The sequence below is a fragment of the Ornithodoros turicata genome, chromosome 10, assembly GCF_037126465.1.
Source record: "Ornithodoros turicata isolate Travis chromosome 10, ASM3712646v1, whole genome shotgun sequence".
Lineage (NCBI taxonomy): Eukaryota > Metazoa > Arthropoda > Arachnida > Ixodida > Argasidae > Ornithodoros > Ornithodoros turicata.
In genome coordinates, this window is record NC_088210.1 from 121,216 (window position 1) to 143,212 (window position 21,997).

Below are 21,997 nucleotides of genomic sequence, written 5' to 3' on the forward strand. Positions count from 1 at the left end.
AATTAAAAGAGGCTGGCTTCCAAAAAGCGCAATAGAATAAGCATGATGCAGCTACGTCCTAGCCCTACAGACTTGGTTTAATCCAGTGATGTATAACAATCGTGCACACTCTTGCAGGCGCTATACCTACACTGCATGTCATCAATTTGGAAGGCGGGTGTTGACTTGGATGAAAACCAAACAGCCATCCCACCCGGTGAATGGATTTTAGCAAGCCACTGAAACTTCCATTGGTTACAAACAGTGAACATATTGATGTATCTGATGTATACCATTCACAAACCTGATAACATAATTTTCCGTTTCCTTAACGTTCGTATTCACGATTTTTTTTTTCACAATACGGGAGGTATGTCTTCATGATCAGCTTATCCAGGTACCTTATTTACATAATTTATAGCCATGTAAGAATATTCGGTCTTGAGAAATGTGTTTCGGTTGAAACAGAAAGTGACTTTTGTAATGACTATTGCACAACCACATGCATTTGTCCGAACATGTGTTTTGAAGCTTTCAATAGGTATGATGCTCTGAGGGCCAGACAACCGTTTCAGCGTTGAACTCTTACCTTAATAATTCGAGTACACTAAGTCAACTCTTCTGCTTGAGCGCCGAAGTTATCGCCCAACATCAGTACAGCAGTTGCGAGACGCCGAGGTAGCTTAGCTGCTTGCTCGCCTTACCACTAAATCTCAAGGTCCGCGAAATGTACTTACGGGACTGCAAAATTCCGATTATCTGTGACAGTACCACCGGTAAGCCATGTTCAGTCGTCCATACCGACTTACGAATAGTCTTTCGACAACGTCCACGGACTCACGCGCTCTCACAAAAGTAATACTGTAGCGCTTCGTAGCCCCGGCGGATACCCTGCGGTGGTTTCACGTACCTTTGCAGACGCTAGATTGCGAACCGCAATGAACTTTATTTCGGTAAAATCACACAGAACCTGCGAGCATAACCCGCAGACAAACATCCAACTCAAATATTAACTTGACTCCCTGTACCACCCATATAACAACAGCTCCATCCCGTATCTAAAAAAAAAAAAAAAAGAAAAGAAAGATATCCCAGCAACTATCACAGTGCTGCATTACACATGTCAAGGCGTTATACTTCCAAATATTACAGGGCTCCAGGGTTCGCATTCTTCTCGTTGAAAACATAAGCAATATGTACCGTACACGGCACCACCAAAACTGTCAGCTGGTGTGACAAATGTGGACAACGACAAAACTGCGTCTAATAAAAAATATACTGAAGTTCTTCACCCATTGAAGCTACTACAAACTGGGATAGAAATCTGAAATTTCACAAAGTATAAAGACTATCTACCAAAGGTATACACTTGCACCAAAACAGTCAGGGTGATGTTGCAAAACAGTTAGGGTGAGTCAGGGAATGACGCCCACACTCCCCCTCCCTAAATCCACGTACACAGGAGCCTCATGCGCCGGGCATGTCTAACACAACGTCATCCGGGATAGCTGGTCCTGGAGGCCCAGGACCACCACCGTCCAGGTGGCGATGGAGGCAGCCCTCGGGGGAGGAGGAGGTTGTGGACAGCGAGAATCCCGTCGTCCCTCCCGTTGCACTTGCGGGGTGTGCTACTGTCGGTCCGGGGAAGAGCGTGGTTTCTAGGGTTTCTTGGTGTTGGGGACACTGTCTAAAAAAAGAAAAAACAAAGAACCATCAGGCGTAAACTCCCGACTACCAGGAGTATGACAAGGGCCTCGTGCATATAACGTGAGAAGCTAGAAGCAGTAGTCACACGAACGAAACTGAGCGGGAGGGACGAAACGGGATCTTGGTCCAGGTCTTGAGGAGGAAGCTGATCGTCTGCTTCTTCGCCCTCGGGTCTCGAAGGCGGTAAGTCTTCTGGTCCTAGATATGTACTGGCCCAGTAGCTTCCCCAGTGTCACAGCGACCAAGCCTGTAAGTGAGGCCGGAGGAGCACGCAGTTGCCTCGAAGGGGCCATCACACCTATCTGCGAGCGAAGCTCCAAAACCGCGTGCGGCATCACATAGCAGGTGAGCCGGTAGCGCCACCGCTATCTAACGATGGTCAAGCTCCTCTAGTACCCCCTTCTGCTTCACTCGAGCTTTCAGTTCTTTTCCGGGCAGTGCCGAAGTGGCACCGCACATTAAACGAAGTTTTTCTCCTTCTGTCGGAGTCTAGTGTGGACTCGTTTTACTCCGGCTTCCACATCTCTGGTGACCCGAACGGCGAATGCCCTGCTTTTTGTCGTCGCTTCGAATGCCAACGCTTCGCTCCGGCCTGACTACTACCGCTACTTGGTATGAACACCCCGACTCCGATTCAGCACCAACCAGAGTGGGCCCTAACTTCCGTAGAAGGAACTCTTTCCCTGCGTCTACCACCTTATTAGGCTCATGACCCGCAGCTACGGTTCGCCCAGGCTGATGCTCAAATTTCCGCCCGCAACATGTCGTCGCAGATTACCAAGTACGGGTATGTCCTTGGGGCTTTGCCTACCGATACCGCGGCGGAGATCAGCGATATTATTCTCCAACCACCCCTCGACAAGCCCTACGACACCCTCAAGACAGAATTAATCGCCCGAACAACAATGTCTTCCCAACGTCGCTTGCAGCACCTTCTCACCAACGAAGAGCTCGGGGACCAGAAGCCAACATAGCTTCTTCGACGGATGTGACCTCTAGTTGGCGACGCAGCATTAGATTCATCGCTTCTCCAAGAACTGTTTCTGCAACGTCTGCCCGCGGAAGCACGCCGCATCCTTGCTGCGGCAGGCAGCACTTCCTTGGACGACCTTGCCAAGTTTGCTGACCTTCTACTTGACCATTTGCCGGCGGCATCGACTACCATCGCCTCCCTTGACCACACGCCTCCTCCTCCGCGTCCTGACACCGACCTCTCCGGCCTACCTGCTGCAATGGCAGGCATCGCTGCAACGATACAGAACATGAACGCCGCCATGGCGAGTCTCACGGCAATGGTGGCTGGCATTCGACTCTCCTCGACAGAACGAGGTCACCGACGCTGTAGGTGAGATTCGGACGTCCACGGTTGTACTGTCGAGTCTGGTCCAACCTTGCGACGTCCAGATTTTCCCGAGCCGTCCGAGCTGCAACGTCCTGTCGACTCCGGAGGTCGTCAGCAAACCTTGAAGAAGGAGTCTGGGTACTGCCATCCCGGAGGCGTAGATCATTCTCCACTGGAAAGGGTGCCTCTCGTCCCAAGTTCAGGAAGGCCAGGGTGAAGCCTGTAGATCTGTTTACTGTTATCCGTGTAGCGAACGCCAGTTCAGCCAGGCGAAGATCCCAATCACGGTGGTGCAGACTAGAGCCCTGCGCGGATGAGATTTTTGTCATCCGCATCCGACCCGCATCCGCGCACACGTTATCCGCATCCGATCCGCACCCGCTGCATACACGACCGTTTACATCCGCATCCGATCCGCTGAGTAAAACGCAATATCCGCATCCGATCCGCAAAATCCGAAAGTTTCGAAGGACGCGTAAATACCGTCGGAAGAATGTTGATATAATTTCGGATGCTTCCATGCTGTCACGGAAGGACTCACGACGATAACCAAAGGTAAACCTTTCAACAAACGCGATATGGAGAGACTTCTGGAACGCGTGGAAAGCTACCTCGTCGGTGCTCGCGTGGACGCAGGAATGCCTCCTCTCCCGTCTTGGCCGTGCATGGTAAAAGGTGAACCCGAGTATGCGCTCTCAGTCGGCTCGCATACAAATAAATTGCTAGTGGAAAAATTACAGCACGCGGTATATCCGCATCCGATCCGCTACCGATCCGCTGCCTTCGCATCCGCATCCGATCCGCATCCGACCTCGAGCCATCCGCATCCGATCCACACACCGCAGAAAATGATAAATTTTCATCCGAACCCGCAAGTATCTTGCGGATATCCGCGGATATCCGCTTCCATCCGCGGATGGTGCAGGGCTCTAGTGCAGACTACACCCTATTAAAAAAAACATATCGAATATACCCATATACAGGGTGTCCACGCTAAGTGTGAACAGATTTTTTAAAAATATATATAACACTTTTTCCAAGATGAAATCAATTGCAATATAGCATATGCTGAAGGGCACTCCCTAGCAGGGCATTAGCAAAGTCCAAAGGCAATGTCTTAATTAACTTTCATTAATTATCTTTTTAATTATAAAAGCTACAAAGTTGTCCCAATGAGAACATCTGTTCCTTTCGGTCACCTGATATCGTAGCCGTTTCCAGAAGAAAAATCCGTTCGATAGATCGCCCGCAAAAAATTCGTGAAGGAACGCCATTTTTTTCTTTATTTTGTTCATTGCGCTTCTTAGAAGACGCGTATTTCCTTGATCCCCAACGGGAGAGGGGGAAGGAGCACAGTGCCGCCTCATGCGTCGAAGATGAGCTTTAACTTGCGGAAACAAAATCGGGAATGTATCAGGTGACTCTATCGGAACTGGTCTTATCTTGGGTTGCATTTTCTGTTTCCTTTTCATCTTTTTCCAGGACGCGAGAGGCGATAGTGTACGTCAGGGCCCAGCGTTACCCGTGTCTATGCTATGCTGTAACACAGACGACTTACCCGGTTTCTCCGTAAAGAGACAGTCAAACTGCCGCAGTACTTGTTCAAGCTGACGGCGCTCCTCCTCAGGACCATGGAAAGACCCCAAGACAGTCGGGAGCGGGAAGGTTCGACGGACGTCGCTGCAAGTTGCTTAGCTGAACTGCTGTCCTGTATCACGCGAAAGGAAAAAAAATCCTGACGATCCGTGGTAAACGTATCCTCCTTTGGGCAGGTCCAGCACCAATTTATGCCCGGTGATGAAGTCCCTGCCCAGGATAACCGGCGCAGCGAGGCCGGGAAGGTGGAGGAAGCGGTTTGTTCTTTGCTGCGGACAGTTCCGACGAAAGTCATCAGGGCTGCCGCATGCCCAACAGCCGGTGGGCATTCTGCGTTGCTGCCGTGGAACACGCCGCTGCTCCTGCGGCCTCCTAGGGGTGTTGCCAGCTAAATAGCCGGGTTGACCACGGCTCGTTCCTGCGGGGATCTCCCTCTGTTCATAACGGAAGAGATCAGGTGCTCGGCGTGATGGCTCTGCGTAATAATTGCGGTTGTGCTCGTCCAGTCCCACTGCAGGTAGGCGTTCAACCGAGGCTGCTCCCGCTGGCAACGCCCAGCGCGGTTCTAACGCCAATTCAAGCGGCGGCGGGAGCCGATACTGGAGTTCCGCTAAGAGGTCACCTTCAATGTGTGAGCGTCTTGCGCCAGCGCTTCAAGGCTATTAAAGCGATGGGCTCGAAGATAGGGCCGGTAGTGAGGGTGACACTGACGTATAGCCACACCACACAGCAACACTCGCACGCGGGCTGTGCGCTCCGTTTAAATGCGGAGGAATGTGGAACGTTCCCTGCGGTAGCCACATGGATATCGCCTGAAGCCTGTACAGGGGACGTTGCCTAGACGCTTACATTTGCCTGTGATTGTTGGACCCTTACGAGGCGGCCACGGGCCGTTTCTGGTTGTGTCGTTGTGTGGGCGATGCCGTACTCCAGAGCCCAAACTGTCGCCAGCACTTTTCTGTACTCATGTCTTCATGCCTAGGGGTACCCACCGAAGTTGTCGCTTCCAACAATTTGAAAGCAGCCTTTTCGTAGCGTTTACCCGACTTTACATATGCAGCACATGGTGGGATAATAGACGATTTAGATCTAAAGGTAGACGTCTACTACACCTCTACGGGTTTAGATGTTTAGTGAATGTTGCATGAAAACGACTATACAATGTGTTTTTCTTTTTCGATACAGATTTTTATTTTAAAAAACTATTAGGGCTATAGAGATTCTGTTTCACTTCTATCGTCTATTGGCCGGCGGACATTCTTGACCATCTGTTGGTCAACCGTCGAACGAGTAGCTACCTGAAAATCGTTAATGAACTTTTTAGTCATAAAAGCTACGAAGTTGTTCTAATGAGAACCCCCCTCAGTCCCTTGAGAGTTCCCTTCAGTCATCTGATATCGTAGCCGTTTTCAGAGCAAGAATCCGTTCGATAGATCGTCCGCAAAAATTCGTGAAGGAATAGCATTTTTTCTTTATTTTGTTCACCGCGGATCTTCAGAGACGCGTCTTTCCTCCACCCCCAATGTGAGAGGGTGAAGGAGCACAGTGCTGCCTTATGCGTCGAAGGTGAGCTTTATCTTGCGGAAACAAAACATAAACAAATATATCAGCTGACGCTATCGGAACTGCCCTTATCTTGGGTTTCATTTTCTGTTTTCTTTTAACTGTTTTCCAGGACGCAAGAGGCGATAGTGTGCTCTTTTATCCTTTACATTGGGGTGAATGAAAGACGCGTCTCCGAAGATGCACAATGAACCAAATAAAGAAAAAAAATGCTGTTCCTTCACGAATTTCTTGCGGACGTTTCTTTCGCATTCAGCTGGGGCACCCTGGATATTCTCTGACGTGTACTTGTCTATTTCTATTTCTGGTGTATCATGCCACTATATAATATCAACCTGGTCAACCTAAGGGGTCTTCTCCTGCAAAGCACATATATCCTTTCGACGTCCAGCTGATGGTTCAGTTGGTGAATATGCCGAAAAGACATACTGTAAATGGTCGATTGTCGAGGACCCCTTGTTGGTACGTTGCGGAGATATTTCGGTTGGATGTTTTCCCCTCTAATGGATGTACCTCCGAAATACACGTAAGGATGTTCATCGGACGATCTATGTACGTCTGCCTTTGTACATGCCACGCACCATGACACAGGAAATATTTTTCGTCGCATCAGCACGAATCAAGTACTACTATATCTAAGCACGCAAACACGCTCCAAGTGTGCAGCGCAATGCGTCACTGACTCCTGTCGTTCGGTAACTCAGTATGACCAGCGCAAATGCCGAAACAGCCAAACCCCACCCGCGGAAACTGCATGGACATTTCTCCATAGCCTCAATCAGCTAACTGGATGAAGCATTCTATATGCTAAAATATCAATAAATTGGGCACGTTCATTAAGTGTAGTGGGGGGCCCCGTACGTTTGTAACGGTGACGAGGATGCGTCGCTGCAATTAAAGCGTAGGTCTGCAAGAGTCAAACTGCCCGCTAACATTTCTAACATCCATTCATACCAAATACTATGTTTGCAATTCAGTTTATGGTCTATGATAAGATTACCTGCTGAGCGGAGCTGCAAAACCGATAGGTTTTCAGTGTGGGTTTTAGATTGGTACGTAAATACATTGCACACAGCAGCCCGCGAATGATGGAAAAACCTAACGCTTTTACTTGTTTCCCAATATCTCACACTCTCACAGGTAATATTCGCTTGCTTCTAGCACTATACGAAATTACTATCATATGCGAGTTGGAACAACGTTTCAGAAACGTCTCACAAGTTTCCCCAATAACACTCGCGATCCTCAGGACGTCCTCAAAGTGTCATCGCGTCCTCGTCCGTGATGGGATGTCCGGAGGAGATCCGGAGAGTGTCATCATGGGATCTTCCAGTGATAGTCATTTGCGTACATCCTGCGGCCGCTAGCCGGAGGACATATATAGGAGAAGTAAATTAGTTTAATAATGCGATGTGTATTTCTATGCCTGCGCCCAATAATGAGTGTTTCGGTTTGTTTGTCATAACCAAATTCAACTAAATCAGCACTGATCATTTATAAACTACAAAAATACTACAAGAGAAAATACAAAAAATACAGTGGTACAAATACAAATTGAATGATTTCAACGGATACTCCATGCACTGGGTTCAATGTGCGATAAAATATAGCTTGCTAGACCTTTCATTGTGACCTTGTTGTCATGAACATCCGTGCAACGTCCCTGATGGGATGCTGCACGGAGCATTTCCGTGGAAGATACAGAAAAGTGATGGCATATTACAGCACGTGCTTGACTTTCGGTGGATGTTTTAAATAAACTAAGTAGAGTAGTAAACTAAGTAGGCATTAATAGATTGTTTAGGCGACCTTCTCGTACGTTTAGCGATTTTTAGCGACACAGATATGGCTGTCACATTCCGGTGAACAAGAAGCTCTCACAAAGAACAATATAAAATGGTGTCACCTTTCGCCGGCCCTGACCGCTAAGGGTCAATCACCTGTCAGCTTGTAGTTTAGTTTAGTTTCTGCTTGAAAATTGGAAATTTGAAAAATTGAAGATAGCCTCGCCATATCTCCTCAACCTCCCTCTCAAAGATTTTTCCTCGCCTGACTTCACCCCAACATCCTTTCCCAAAATTTCACCTCACTTCAGCCTCATTCTCAATTTTTTCTCACGTCACCTCACCTCAACCTGCCTCTCTAAACATTTTCCTCACCTCACCTCACCTCAATATCTTGTTTATAAATTTTTCCTCACCTCACATCACCTCAATGTGCGTGAGGTCAGCGTGATGTGAGGGTGAAGGCTCCCTCATCTTCACCTGCCCTCGTGAGGATTCCCACCACTGATAGAGGGCAGGGCGAAAACTGTAACATGAAAGAACTGATGTTCTGACGCTGGAACAACATAGAAGGTTAACAAGTTACATCTTTCATCGAAAAGTGTAACTTTAGTTTCCATGCTCGTGCAGACGCAGTTTCAGCATTTAGTACAAATAAATGGCGAAAGAAGGAACACACTCAGTAACTGCTTACAAAAAACAAAAATAAGACACACACGCACACACAGAGGACAGTTATTCTAAATGATTTAGTTCAGTATGATGAGTCGAACAAGAAGCAATATTTTTTCATCATTCAGCCATTCTGTGTGTATGGTGTATTTCTGGAATTTATTTTCTGGACTACTTAGGCATGGAGTTGGCCGACTAGTTTTGAAGAAAATGTTAAGTGACCAATAAGGATAGTAATAATAATGATAAACGTTGTTATTATTTATGAATACAGGGTTTTCCTGGTCTAAAATGCACATGGAATAAATATCACTGAATCTTAAAGGTCAGACATGCCGATTTTGAAGTGCCGCAGAACTGAGCAATACTCGCGCTGTGTGTTCATTACCGAACACTGAATATGTGTGCGAAATATCTTGCTCCAACTGTTCGTAGTTTTTTAGAAAACAGTTTTTTTTAGTTCCCACGCCCGGCCGTCAGACCGTCGGCAAACCCTGCGCACGGGCGCACCGACGTCACTGCTCTCGGTTTATCTGTCTTTGGCTTGGCATGGACTCTTGGCTTGGCCGCTTGGCTTCTTTCGTTTCGTCCTCTGTGCATCGTACATAAGCGAACAGCTGTTATGTTGTTGCTAAGCCGGAAACGAAGCATGTGAATATTTTTTTTTGCACGGCGTCGTTTGCAAAGTGCACTTCCTTGTTCTGACCTTGCCTTTTATGGGCTGGAGCGATACGATACGTAACATGCCACGGCGAAGTTGTCGAAGATGCGACGGTGCTACGCTGTTAGAACAATTCATCGGAGCATTCAAGTGTTACCTATTATAAGCTGCCAAAAGACCAAGCAGTGCGAAGCTCTTGGCTGACAGTGGTGCCTGCTAATTTCCACTGCAAGGATTTCGTGCACGAATGTTATCATAGGTTACGCGCGACTCCATAGGCAATTTGGAATCTCGGCACGAAATCGTCTGATGAGAGTCTGAGGTGCCCGACGCACAACATTTTGAACGTGCCACGGACGATCAAGGCAAAAAACGAGAGCAAAAAAGGTAAGTCGAGGTTCAGATATAAAAAATAGCAAGCTTAATGAATCGATTGTGCAGCTGTCCTACCGCGCTTACTCTGATATAACCACGATTAACAACACAATAGTATTGATAATCTAACTTCTGAATTATCACAGGTGCACGCTGAAGGCGGAAATGAAGCATGATCTGGCTTGCATCTGGTGCATGAAGAAATTGCTGACACGTTAGTTGCAGTCTACTTCCACCAACAGGTATGACAATGTGATGTTATAATTTGAGTATTCACCTATGTTCAACTTTTCATGTGCACTGGCATGCAGACATCTTGACACCACTTTTAAATCTGCCCTCAAAGTTACAACCTGTGCTTTCAGGGTGGAGAACAAAGGTCGCCATTCCGATTAGCTGCTATCTCCCAGTTCAAGCACTTTTGCTGTCTGGACACTGGTTCCTGTGGATGGGGTGTTACAAGCTTCACTGTCTGATATAGAAGCTACGTTACATTAGTTCAGTTAATTTGTCTTTTGCACATTTTTGTTACTGTTAGCTGGATTGCTGTTGGACCTACATCCTTTGACACACCGAAGCTGATGTTGTTGAAGCTGATAACGTTTTAGAATTTTCAGTGTCATCAACGTCCATTGAGGAAGGTGCCTTTACTATCTGTGAATCTTTAATTGAAGAATAGCCCAGAATTCATGTTAACATTGTCTACTCTTATTAATTCACTGTCTGTGTTCTGAGAGCTAAGAAAAATGGAAACTATTTATTTGTCACAACTTCACACTGGATGTGGTACTGGCTTGACATGTAATCTAAAATACCTGGATTCTACAATAATTGTGTTCAACTTGCTGCATTACCGTGGGCAATGCCACATTCACTACATTTTTAGTGGGTCCGGTGCACAAATACTGTGTGCATACTGCATACATACATACTGTTCGATAGGCAAAAATACCTGAGCAGTGCTGTGCAGTCTTTTTACTCAAAGTCCATACTCTTACTGCAAAGTCACAGTACGTAGAACAGCAATGTGCAGGTATGCTGCGATAGAGATTCACAACAGAAAGAAGACTGTTGAGAGCATCTAAATTTTAATGAGACGAGACTTTCGTGCACAAGGCTGCTCTTGTTAATGTCTAACATGAAGTTACAAAATCCCAGAATATATAAAACATTGAAAAAATGGCTAGGAAGCAAGCGAGCTGGTGAATATGATGCATAATGTAAAAAACCCTTCGTGTTGTGTCTGTCCCTTCGTGTCCCCTGGTCTCGGGGTTTTTTACATTATACATATAAAACATGTTGTAATGTAGAGAGCGAGGGTTGGTACAGACGTAAAAATAATTATACAATGATATATAATAAAATAAAAAGGGGGTACAACTCCCCCCTCAACTCAACTCGACAACTCAATAACTCTACTTATTCTCTACCTTACAACATGTCTTATATATTCTGGAATTTTGTGACTTGATGTTAGACCTCAAGAAGTACAGCCTTTTGTGCAAAAGTCTTCTTTCTGTTTGCACAATCATTGCACAATCATTATACAGTAAATACGAATATCCATTTCTTGTCATTAAATGCTTTTTCTTTTCTTTTTCTGCAGTGATGAGCATCCATAAGGACACATGCCAGAAAGGGAGTCTCTTTGGGATGACAAACCCTCATCACCTCATGAGGATACAATGGTTGACGAATGGTTCTCAAGTACATCGAAACTTCAACAAATAATTCATGAAAAAGCCAGTCAGTGCTAGCAGCAGGAATTGAACGTGGACCGTCCTGCTACCAGTCAGAGATGTTACATTTCAGGCGCTCATTGACTTTAGGTGAATTACTTGTTGACTTTGTCCCAAGGTGGAGCTCGCCACAGCTCATTTGCCTATCTGTTAATGTTGTGGCGTGTGTTGCGTTTTTCTCTTTGTGTGTTCCGGACTCAGAACGGTTAATTTGGATCAGGTCAGGTACGTTTCATTTAGACATGGCAAACATAAAGTGGTGTTTCTCAACACAACTTAGCAGTGGCCTTAATGCATTACTGCTACGGCCATTAAGCGTGAATGGAAAGCTGCACATTATGCATGATGTAAAGCCCCAAGACTAGGGAACACGAAGGGACAGACACAAACACGTCCCTTTGTGTTCCCTAGTTTCGGGGGTTTTACATATGCATCATCTTCACCAGCTCGCTTGCTTCCTAGCCATTTTTTCTGCACATTATGTTCACTCTACTTTTATCATGTGCTATATAATCTTGTTCAAGTTCTGTCAAACGACGTGTAATGCTATAAAAAAATCACTACACTGTTTATGTGGGTTGAATGGTAGCGCATGAATGCAGGAAGGAAACTGTCGTGTTATGGCAAGTGTTTACGTATTGTACATTTAACTACGAATTTTATTGGTTAGCTTTCGCCGGCGTATCATGTCAAGCCATGTTATATTAATTTGGAACGTGTTCTTAGTAGCCAGAGCAGCTCATACACAGTGAGGACATAGCCCATGTGTGTTTGTCTTTTCCACCGCAGCCCTTGGGTTTTCTCCCTGATGGCTACACATGTCAGGGATAGGTTTCAGAACCGGTAGTTCCCGCCAAGTGTGGATTGCTTTTCAGGGGATCATCACGCTGGCAGATGAAACATATGGTTTAAATTATTTGCAGGACAGGAATTGCGTAGCTTCACACAAATACTACTACTACGACGTAAGAGTGGTTTCAAATCTAGCTTTTTTGTGTTCCTGACATTATCGCACGAGATGTAGTATCGACTATGATCCTTTATATGGGGGGTATGTACAGTGCAGTCAACAGATGCTATTTACAAATCTGTGTTTTCTACTGTGTTGAAATGGGGTAGTTTGTATCTGAGAGCCATAGTGAAACACAGGCAGCCAAGGACAGACTTTTGATGCCCTCGAGAAACTTAACAAAACATTGCAGACTCTGGATGCTGCCTAAATTTCCAGAACACACAGCTCAAGGCAGCGGTTAAAAATAACAAGTGGTTAGAGAAATCCAAGACAGTTGCATGTGTAAGCAGTCCGCTGTTGGATTTGCTTCTGTCCGAGATACGTTATCTCAAAGGGAACGCACGGACACACTCAGAATGATACTAGGGCTGCCTGTGAAATAGAATGAGGAGCGGGGAAGATATATAACCCTTTTTTCTTGTCGGTTATTCTATTGGTTAAATTGTCATTTGCTTAGCAGCATATATGTGTATATTCCAGAGTCTGCTAATAAATATATCAGTTTAGAGCTAGCAGTCGCATTGCAGATGTCTCATCCTGTCTTTGGCTGCTTGTGTTTCACTATGGCCATGCTTGCTATTGCAAGAACAGAAAACAAAAAAGACAATAGAAAAACACGAAAAGAGCGACCTAAAAAGCTGCCTGTTCTAGTGCTCACATGGAGGCAATGCAATGAGGTAACATGTTCCATTCATGGACTGTGTGTAGTAGTACATATCACAACGGCAACCGATTATTCAGATTTTTCTTGAAGTAACTTTGTTTTTTGGAGCTTTGTTTGCACAGTCTATTATTGGAGCTTTATGTGATTCCCCTCTTGAGATACTTTAAGATTGCTGATGCTGTGCAGTTTGTTAATTTTGAAACTGTACTGTGCTGAGGTACAAAAACAGAATTGTCATATCTGCATTTGAGCACATAGAATAATTTGTAAGTACTTTCCTTGTTGACATTAATATTTGCACCAGGTCACAACATTGTTGATTGATGGAAAATGTAAATAAATATATTTATTTGCTTGCCAAACAATGCACAATTGTCTTCTTTTCTAGTGAGATATTCCCTGTTCACCAGACATAAATGCGGAAAAGTTAAAGGGGCACAATGATTGTAGAGTCTAGCGTTGCTTTTTGCCACTTCACATATATTTACTGTTATTCGTGTGCACATGTAGGAATAGGAAGGTAGAGCATGCGCATAAAAAATTTCGTATGCAGCCACACATATGGTTCAGAAGATTAATTAGATGATGTCCAAGCATATATAATTGTGCTTCATGTGCAATGGGTATGCTAACGGATTGCTTCCATGAATCCTTTTTTTTTAAATTCTGTTTATAAATGTTATTTTTTATTTTACATAAATTTCATATTACATATTGTATACTTATATTTTTATCAATTCAAAACTCAAGTTACACGGCCCCTGTAAGAGGCCATCGAGAATGCTGCAGACAAGGTTGCAACTTACATATTGCTTATCATGTCCTACATACAAAGTGATTTGTACAATAATTCCTGAGGACGGAATGAATTCCGAGGCTGGCCAGTGATGTCACCCAGGACGACAAGTCACATAATTGCCTCTAACACTTTTACACCCCATGGGCTGAGTTGTGAATTGAAAGAGCACTCTACAGAAGGATAAGGTGCACCTGATTTCTAGGATCTATGCCCTAACTCTTCAGACACCACATTTCTAAAAACACCATTTCTAAGTGGCAATATGTGCTCTGGTACTTCTTTTGCGTCTGCATAGTGTGCAACCACATAGCTACTGGAGCTTTCGTGTGCATGTTTTTGTGCGACGGTGCTCAGTACAAACAATATCCAGATGTTAGACATAAAATGCAGTAGTTTGTAGCGTGCCACACAACGCAGCGTGGGGGTGTGATTCAAAGAAAGCTTCTGGAAAATGCACAGAGTCCCACAAAAAGTTTAAAATGTGATTTGTATTTCGTTTTACGTCTCTCGTCGTTACATACCATCGTCGACGCTGTTGCACATTGATAAATCGTACGTAAAACTTGTCCCATAGTAGTATGCTGTTTCTCAAATACATAGCACAATTTTTTCCTGCAGGAATAAAACGCTGTCGGCATTTTCTTGCTAACACGGCTGTCGAAACGTCAGTCTCTACAATGGGCAAGTGCTGTAAAGGGGCAAACGCAGACGCGACTTGATACAAATTGTACGTGCTCACAAAACACAAACGACGAATTCCAGTCACAACATCGCACAGAGGTTGGTTCGCGAATGAGTTCGCAGCTACCGCACTGTTTACTTATCGCGGAACGGTGGAACCCGGCTGTCCGCCATCTTCAAGCACAGATACGTGAAGCCGCGAGAAGCCGTAGCTGAAATCCACTGACAAGTACGAAGGCGCGTACACGTCACAATGCCCGTTCGGGCGCATCAACGTCATAAAAATGGCTGCGCCCATGTGTGTTTCGGAATGAATTATCTATTTTTTTTACATGGTACTGTACCGAACTGAGAGAATGAAGGTGCATTTTGGGGAGAGCTGGATGTGGGCTTTCAGAATATCACAACCGTTTCGACTATTTGGGATATCGGCATAGCTGACCTTTAAGGGCTCAAGTATACGCTGGAAGACATAAAAACTAACTGTGCAAACTAAAAAAAAGATCTATTTTGTCATACACTATCATTGTCCGCACATCGAAGTTCAGGTCACGCCGGCCAGCCACAAGATCCAGGCGCCACAATTTTGGACCAATAGGGTTTATTCACTTGACGTCACGGAAGCGCGTCGCTGCTCCGACGCCATATTGTGGTACTACCGGATCGGAATATCAGTGCGTGTTGACGACGTTGGCGCATTGTCTTTTGCATCGCTTCCTGCCACAACGTATATACGGCTTCATGTATGACGAAAGTGCAAGCAAGACACATATAGACAGCTTGGACGGTGACGAGCTGACCCATCATCGAGCGAAAATAGGGTTATGCTTTGGCGTTGATCCGTACCAACTTCGTACGCTCTCAAGTGCGGTGAACGTGACACGGTGGCCTCAGGTGACCTTTGTGATATCCACCCATACTTTGTGATGAAAGAGAGCTTTATTTTAAAGAAGCAACTCAATGCAAAGAAGGCACTGAAGGCATGCTTTTTTTTTAAGTGTCGAGAAACCCGGACTGACAGAGGTTCAAGACAATGACATGCTAGAGCTTTCAAAGGCGAGAACCTTTGACTCTCGATATGTCTTATCGTCATTGACGATATCGCCACAATGAGGTATCACAATCTGAGCATGCTATGTCGTACACAAATTTACGACAATATTATAATTATACTACGATAATACGATATTGAATGTGGGTACCACTACTCGAAGTAATTACAGATGCATGACATACTCTTCAAATAAAATTTATGTTGACACATAGTGTATGGGACCGGTTGGAACATATCCCCTGGTTCTTTTCCGGGGATTTGGACCCAGGTTTGTTCGCATGTCGGAGCTCAGGCATCTCAAAAATCTGGTCAGGAAAGAGAAGGAGGTTGAGTGGCTAGTGACGTTGGGTCGTCTAAATGTGTCAAAATCCGGTTGCACTTCCGGAGGAGGGTGACCTCCGGTAGTTTTGGGAGACGTGCAATTGGCGGAAGGCACCAGGAAGGTGTTGACGCTTGGGCCCAAGTTCAGCCCCCGGGAAGCTGCCTCGCCGGAAGAGATGGTGTCCCTTACGAGGAAGGTGGCTTTGAAGTGCCCCGTTGAGAACCAGATAGCGTCAGCGGACCAGTGCGTGGATGCCGTGACGCATGGTTTTAGGCAACCTGAGAGGAGGAGAGAAGTCAACTTTAAAGCGATCAAAGAGGAGTTGGTGGCAAAAGACCGTGTCCACATGCTGGCGGACAAATAGACACGCTTCGTGGTCGCCTCGCAGACGTTTTCGAACAAAAAACGCTGACTGCGCTCAAGAAAACTTCGTGGAGGTTCCAGAGAGGGACACAATGAAGTTGAAAAGGAAGATGGGTTGTTTGTTAGAGGAGGCTGGAGCTCAGTCGGTGGCGAGTAGGGTCAAGCGGGCGACGAATAAACATCTTCAACTTTTCTTCGCCATGAACATCCCCTCCATGAAAGCCCCTCCGCCCCATCGTTTCGGAGAGGAATACGGGGCAAGAGTTGGCGGCGGCTTTTCTACGTCGGGGCTTGAAGGAATCGAACATTGAAGATCCTTTTGGTCGTCATCAAGTCGGATCTAGTGGTGGACGGTTTAAAAGGCCTGGAGTGTGTCAAAGTGGTCTTGTTGTCTTTGGACATTGAAGATTTGCATTTTAACTTGGATATAGATCTTTCGTTGTACATGGTTAATAGGTTCATAGGAAGGGTGAGCCAGGTGAAGTTTTCCTCGGAAACTGGATGCTCGCCGAATCTATTTGTAAGGTTGCTTGCCACCTACACAATGTCTACCTCGGTCGAATTTCAGGGCGGATCGTTAAGGCAGGGGAAGGGAGTGTGTATAGGCTCGTCGGTCGCCCCTGCTTTAAGTAATCTGTACATGGAGGTAGTAGACAAGTGATTAGAAGGTCAGTTGATGGGGAAGGGGTCTCAGGTGTTACGCATTTACAGGTTTGTTGATGATTTCTTGATTGTGGGGAAGGAAGGTGTAAGGTGGGATGAGTTAGTCAAAGTGTTTGAAAGCAATTCCTTCAAGTTAAAGTTCACTGTAGAAAGGCCGCACGAAGGAATGCTCCACTACCTTGATTTGAAGTTATCAGCTACTCCCAGGGAAAGGGTGGACCCAGTTATGTTGGTGTGACGGGCAGAAGGGGCAGAAGGCAGTTCTCCCGTTCAGATCTGGTCACTCCAAGACTGTAAAATTTGGGGTGGTGTCGAGTTTGTTGAGCAACGCAGTGGCGAAGTCTTGTTTGCACCAGATTGAGATGAGCATTAAAGATCAGATACTAAGGTTAACGAGAGCGGGTTATCCCCTGGATTTTGTCAGGGGGGTAGTCAGGAGGCTCCTGAAGAGTAAGAGGACAACAGAAGAAGGAAAATATATCCGTACGAGTCAGCCGACAGTCACTTTACCCTATATCCATACTGCCACACACAGGTTAAAGGCTATGCCGATATCCCAAATAGTCGAAACGGTTGTGATATTCTGAAAGCCCACATCCAGCTCTCCCCAAAATGCACCTTCATTCTCCCAGTTCTGTACAGTACCATGTGAAAAAAAAACAGATAATTCATTCCGAAACACACATGGGCACAGCCATTTTTATGACGTAGATGCACCCGAACGGGCATTGTGACGTATACGCGCCTTCGTACTTCTCAGTGGATTCCAGCTACGGCTTTTCGTGGCTTCACGTATCTGTGCTTGAAGATGGCGAGCTGCCGGGTTCCGCTAGTTCCGGGATAAGTAAACAATGCAGCAGCTGAGGAGCTGCGAACTCATTCGTGAACCAAGCTCTGTGCGATGTTGTGACAGGAATTCGTCGTCTGTGTTTTGTGAGCACGCGGAATTTGTATCAAGTCGCGTCTGCGTTAGCCCCTTTACAGCACTTGCATATTTGACTGAAGTTTTGGCAGCCGTTTCAGCAAGAAAATGACGACAGCTTGTTATTTTAGCAGGAAAAAATCGTGCAATGTATTTGAGAAACCGCATACTGCTATGGGACAAGTTTTACGTACGATTTACGAATGTGCAACAGTGTCGACGATGTTATGGAACGACGAGCGACGTAAAACGAAATACAAATCACTTTTTGAACTTTTTGTGGGATTCTGTGCATTTTCCAGAAGCTCTCTTTGAATCACACACTCCCATGTCACGCTGCGTTGTGTGGCACGCTACAAACTACTGCGTTTTATGTCTAACCTCTGGATATTGTTTGTAATGAGCACCGTAGCACAAAAACATTCACACGAAAGTACCAGAAGCCATGTGGTTGCACGCTATGCAGAGCCAGAAGAAATACAAGAATATATTGCCACATATTGCCACTTAGAAATGGTGTTTTTAGGAATTTGGGGTCTGAAGAGTTAGGGCATAGCATAGATCCTAGAAATCAAATAAGTGGGTGCACCTTATCCCTCTGTAGAGTGCTGTTTTAATTCACAACTGAGCCTATGGGGTGTAAAAATGTTAGAGGCGATTTATGTGATTTGTCGTCCTGGGTGACATCACTGGCCAGCCCTCCGTACTCAGGAATCATCGCACAAATCACTTTGTATTTAATATTTATCATGTAGGACATGATAAGCAATATGTAAGTTGCAACCCTGTCTGCAGCATTCTCGACTGCCTCTTACCTCTATACTTACACACTTACTCACAAAGGGCAGTCTTTCAGGGCCCATGTAACTTGTCTTCGTGGAAGTTATGCGTTAGCATACCCATTGCACATGAAGCACAATTATATATGCTTAGACATCTATCATCTATCCTATCTTCTGAGCCATATGTGTGGATGCAAATTATTTTTATGTGCATGCTGTGCCTTCCTAGTACTATATGTGCACACGAATAACAGTGAATATATGTGAAGTGGCAAAAAACAATGGTAGACCCTAGCATCATTGTGCCCCTTTAAAGCTCAGCTCCGCCGATTTTCGACTGCGACAGAATGGAGCCATGCTTGGGCTGTGCATTCGTTTCCGCACAGGGAGCATACATGTGAAAAATTTTCAGCCATTTGTTTGTAGTTTTTAAGAAATCAATTTTTTAACTTTCCCTGGCACGGCGGTCCTGTGGTCGGCAAACCCTGACCAATCCCGGCTTCGTCCTGGCTTAGCCGCGCTCGTGGCTTGGCTAACGCCAAATCGTCGTTGCGATGGCGGAGATCTATGGGCGAAGGTGAATGGTTTGGGTGTGTTCCGTGATAATTGCTGTCGTTAATAGCCTCAAAGATAGTTTTGCCGGTCTTTTTTAACAAGCCTTATAGGATGGCCTCGTTGTGCAACGACGGCCGTCGTGAGCGGACATTCTGTGCCCGCACTGTGCTTCATGCTACCAACAAGACCTAACACCTAACGTGTGACGTACACTTACGCATTCTCAATAGCTTTGGCAGCGCACTATGCGCGGACTTGCTGCGCGTGCAGAAAGCACCACCAAAGCTATTGAGAACGAGAACGTGCTCGAAGACGAAGTATTCCCTATAAGAAACATGATAAAACGGTGCGGTGGTCCCCGATAGCTCGTGACAGCTATTTCAGCACGATACAGCGGCCATGACGGAGTGTACACACAAACTGGTTGCCAGGCAGAGCTGGCTAGGTGTGGCTATCCAATCCGCGCAGTTCCAAGTATGACGTCACAAGTGGAACCGCCGCCCGGTAGTTTTTCTCAAATTTCTCACGAAGGAGTATGGAAATTTGGAAAGCAATGTGCGTTTATGAATGAAGTTGGGACCACGGTTCTGAATATCACAACGTCTTCATACTTTCGGAACAGCAGCGGAGCTGCACTTTAACTTCTCCACATTTATGTCTGGTGAACAGTTGTCTTGAACCACATTTAAGTCTTGTGTATTGTTTGGCAAGCAAATAAATATCTTTATTTACATTTTCCTTCAATCAACAAATTGGGACCTAGTGCAAATATAAATGTCGACAAGGAAAGTACTTACAAATTATTACTATGTATTGAAATGCAGATATGACAATTCTCTTTTTGTACCTCAGCACTGTAGAGTTTCAAAATTAACACACTGCACAGCACCAGCAATCTTAGTGTCTCAAGAGGGGAATCACATAAGGCTCCAATATTAGGACAAAGACAAAGACAAGGTAGTTAAACAAAATCGGAATAATTGGTTGATGGTGATGTGTACTACTATGGGCAGTTCATGAATGGAACATGTTACATCATTGCATTTCCTCCATGTGAGCACTAGAGCAGGCAGCTTTCCGGGTTGCTGTTTTTGTGTTTTTCTATGCTCTTTTCGTTTTTGTTTTTTTTTGCAATAGCAAACATAGCCAGCCACACGCAGGCAGCCAAGGACAGGATGAGAGAGCTACAATGCGACTGCTAGCTATCAAGTGATATGTTTATTAGCAGACTCTGGAATACACACATATATGCTAAACAAATTACAATTTAACCAACAGAATAATAGACAAGAAAAATGGGTTATATATCTCCCCCTTCTCCTCATTCTATTTCACAGGCAGCCCTAGTATCATTCTAAGTGTGCCAGTGCGTCCCCGTTGAGATAATGAATCTCGGACAGAACAGAAGCAAATCCAACAGCGGACTCCTTACACATGCAACTCTCTTGGATTTCTCTAATCACTTGTTGTTTAAACGCAGCCTTGATGTCTGTGTTCTGGAAATTTAGGCAGCATCCAGGGTCCCTCCAATGTGTTGCCAAGTTTCTCGAGGGCATCAGAAGTCTGTCCTTGGCTGCCTGTGTTTCACTATGGCTCTCAGATACAAACTACACCATTTCAACACAGTAGGAAACACAGATTTGTAAATAGCATCTGTAGATTGCACTGTACATGACCCCCCGTATAAAGGATCATAGTGGATACTACATCTTGTGCAATAACGTCAGGAACACAAGAAGGCTAGATTTGTAAACCACTCTTACGTCGTAGTAGTAGTATTTGTGTGAAGCTACGCAATTCCTGTCCTGCAAATAATTTAAACCACACGTTTCATCTGGCAGCGTGATAATCCTCTGAAAAGCAATTCTCACTTGCCTGGAACTACCATTTCTGAAACCTATCCCCGACATGTGTAGCATCAGGTAGGAAAACCAAGGGCACCGGTGGAAAAGACAAACACACACGAGCTATGATGTTACTGTGTAACAGCTGCTCTGGCTACTAAGATGAACATGTTCCAAATTTCTATAACATGGCATTGACACAATACAAAGGCGAAAGCTAAGAAATAAAATTAGTAGTAGTTCATTAAGTTCATTAATAATAGCAGTAGTATCAAGTAATTCATTAAAAGTCAATGAGTGCTTGAAATATAACATTCCTGACCGGTAGCAGGACGGTCCACATTCAATTCCTGGTGCTAGCACTGACTGGCTTTTTCATTAATTATTTGTTGAAGTTTCCATGTGCTTGAGAACATCAACAATTCATCAACCACTGTATCCTCATGAGGTGGTGAGAGTTTGTTAGCCCAAAGAAACTCCCTTTCTTGCATGTGTCCTTACGGATGCTCACCACTGCAGAAAATGAAATAAAAAAGATTTAATGACAAGAAATGAATAGTCATGTTTACTTTATAATGATTGTGCACAACAGAAAGAAGAGTTTCGCACAGAAGGCTGTACTTCTTCAGGTCCAACATCAAGTTACAAAACTCCAGAATAATACAAGACATGTTGTAAGGCAGAGAGCAAGTAGAGCGAGGGTTGGTACAAATATACAAAGAAAAATGCAAACATAGTGTGATGTAGGATGTGGGAAAACGACGAAGAACATGTAAGGTAGAATGTCTGAGGACGAGGAAGAAGGAAAGGAAAAGGTTGTTCATACTTGACTGCAAGTGGGTGTGGTTGTCTGAGGCTCCGTTCCTTCACTGTAACGCCAGAGCCGTTATAACTTGGCGCCCGAACGGGGACCTCAAC

At 45.1% G+C, this 21,997-nt stretch overlaps 1 protein-coding gene across 2 annotated transcripts in view; it reads left to right on the forward strand.

Annotated features, from left to right (window-relative positions):
• Positions 1-21,997, forward strand: part of LOC135370070 (uncharacterized) — a 255,687-nt gene that overhangs the window by 69,827 nt on the left and 163,863 nt on the right. The gene's annotated exons all lie outside the window — the stretch shown is intronic.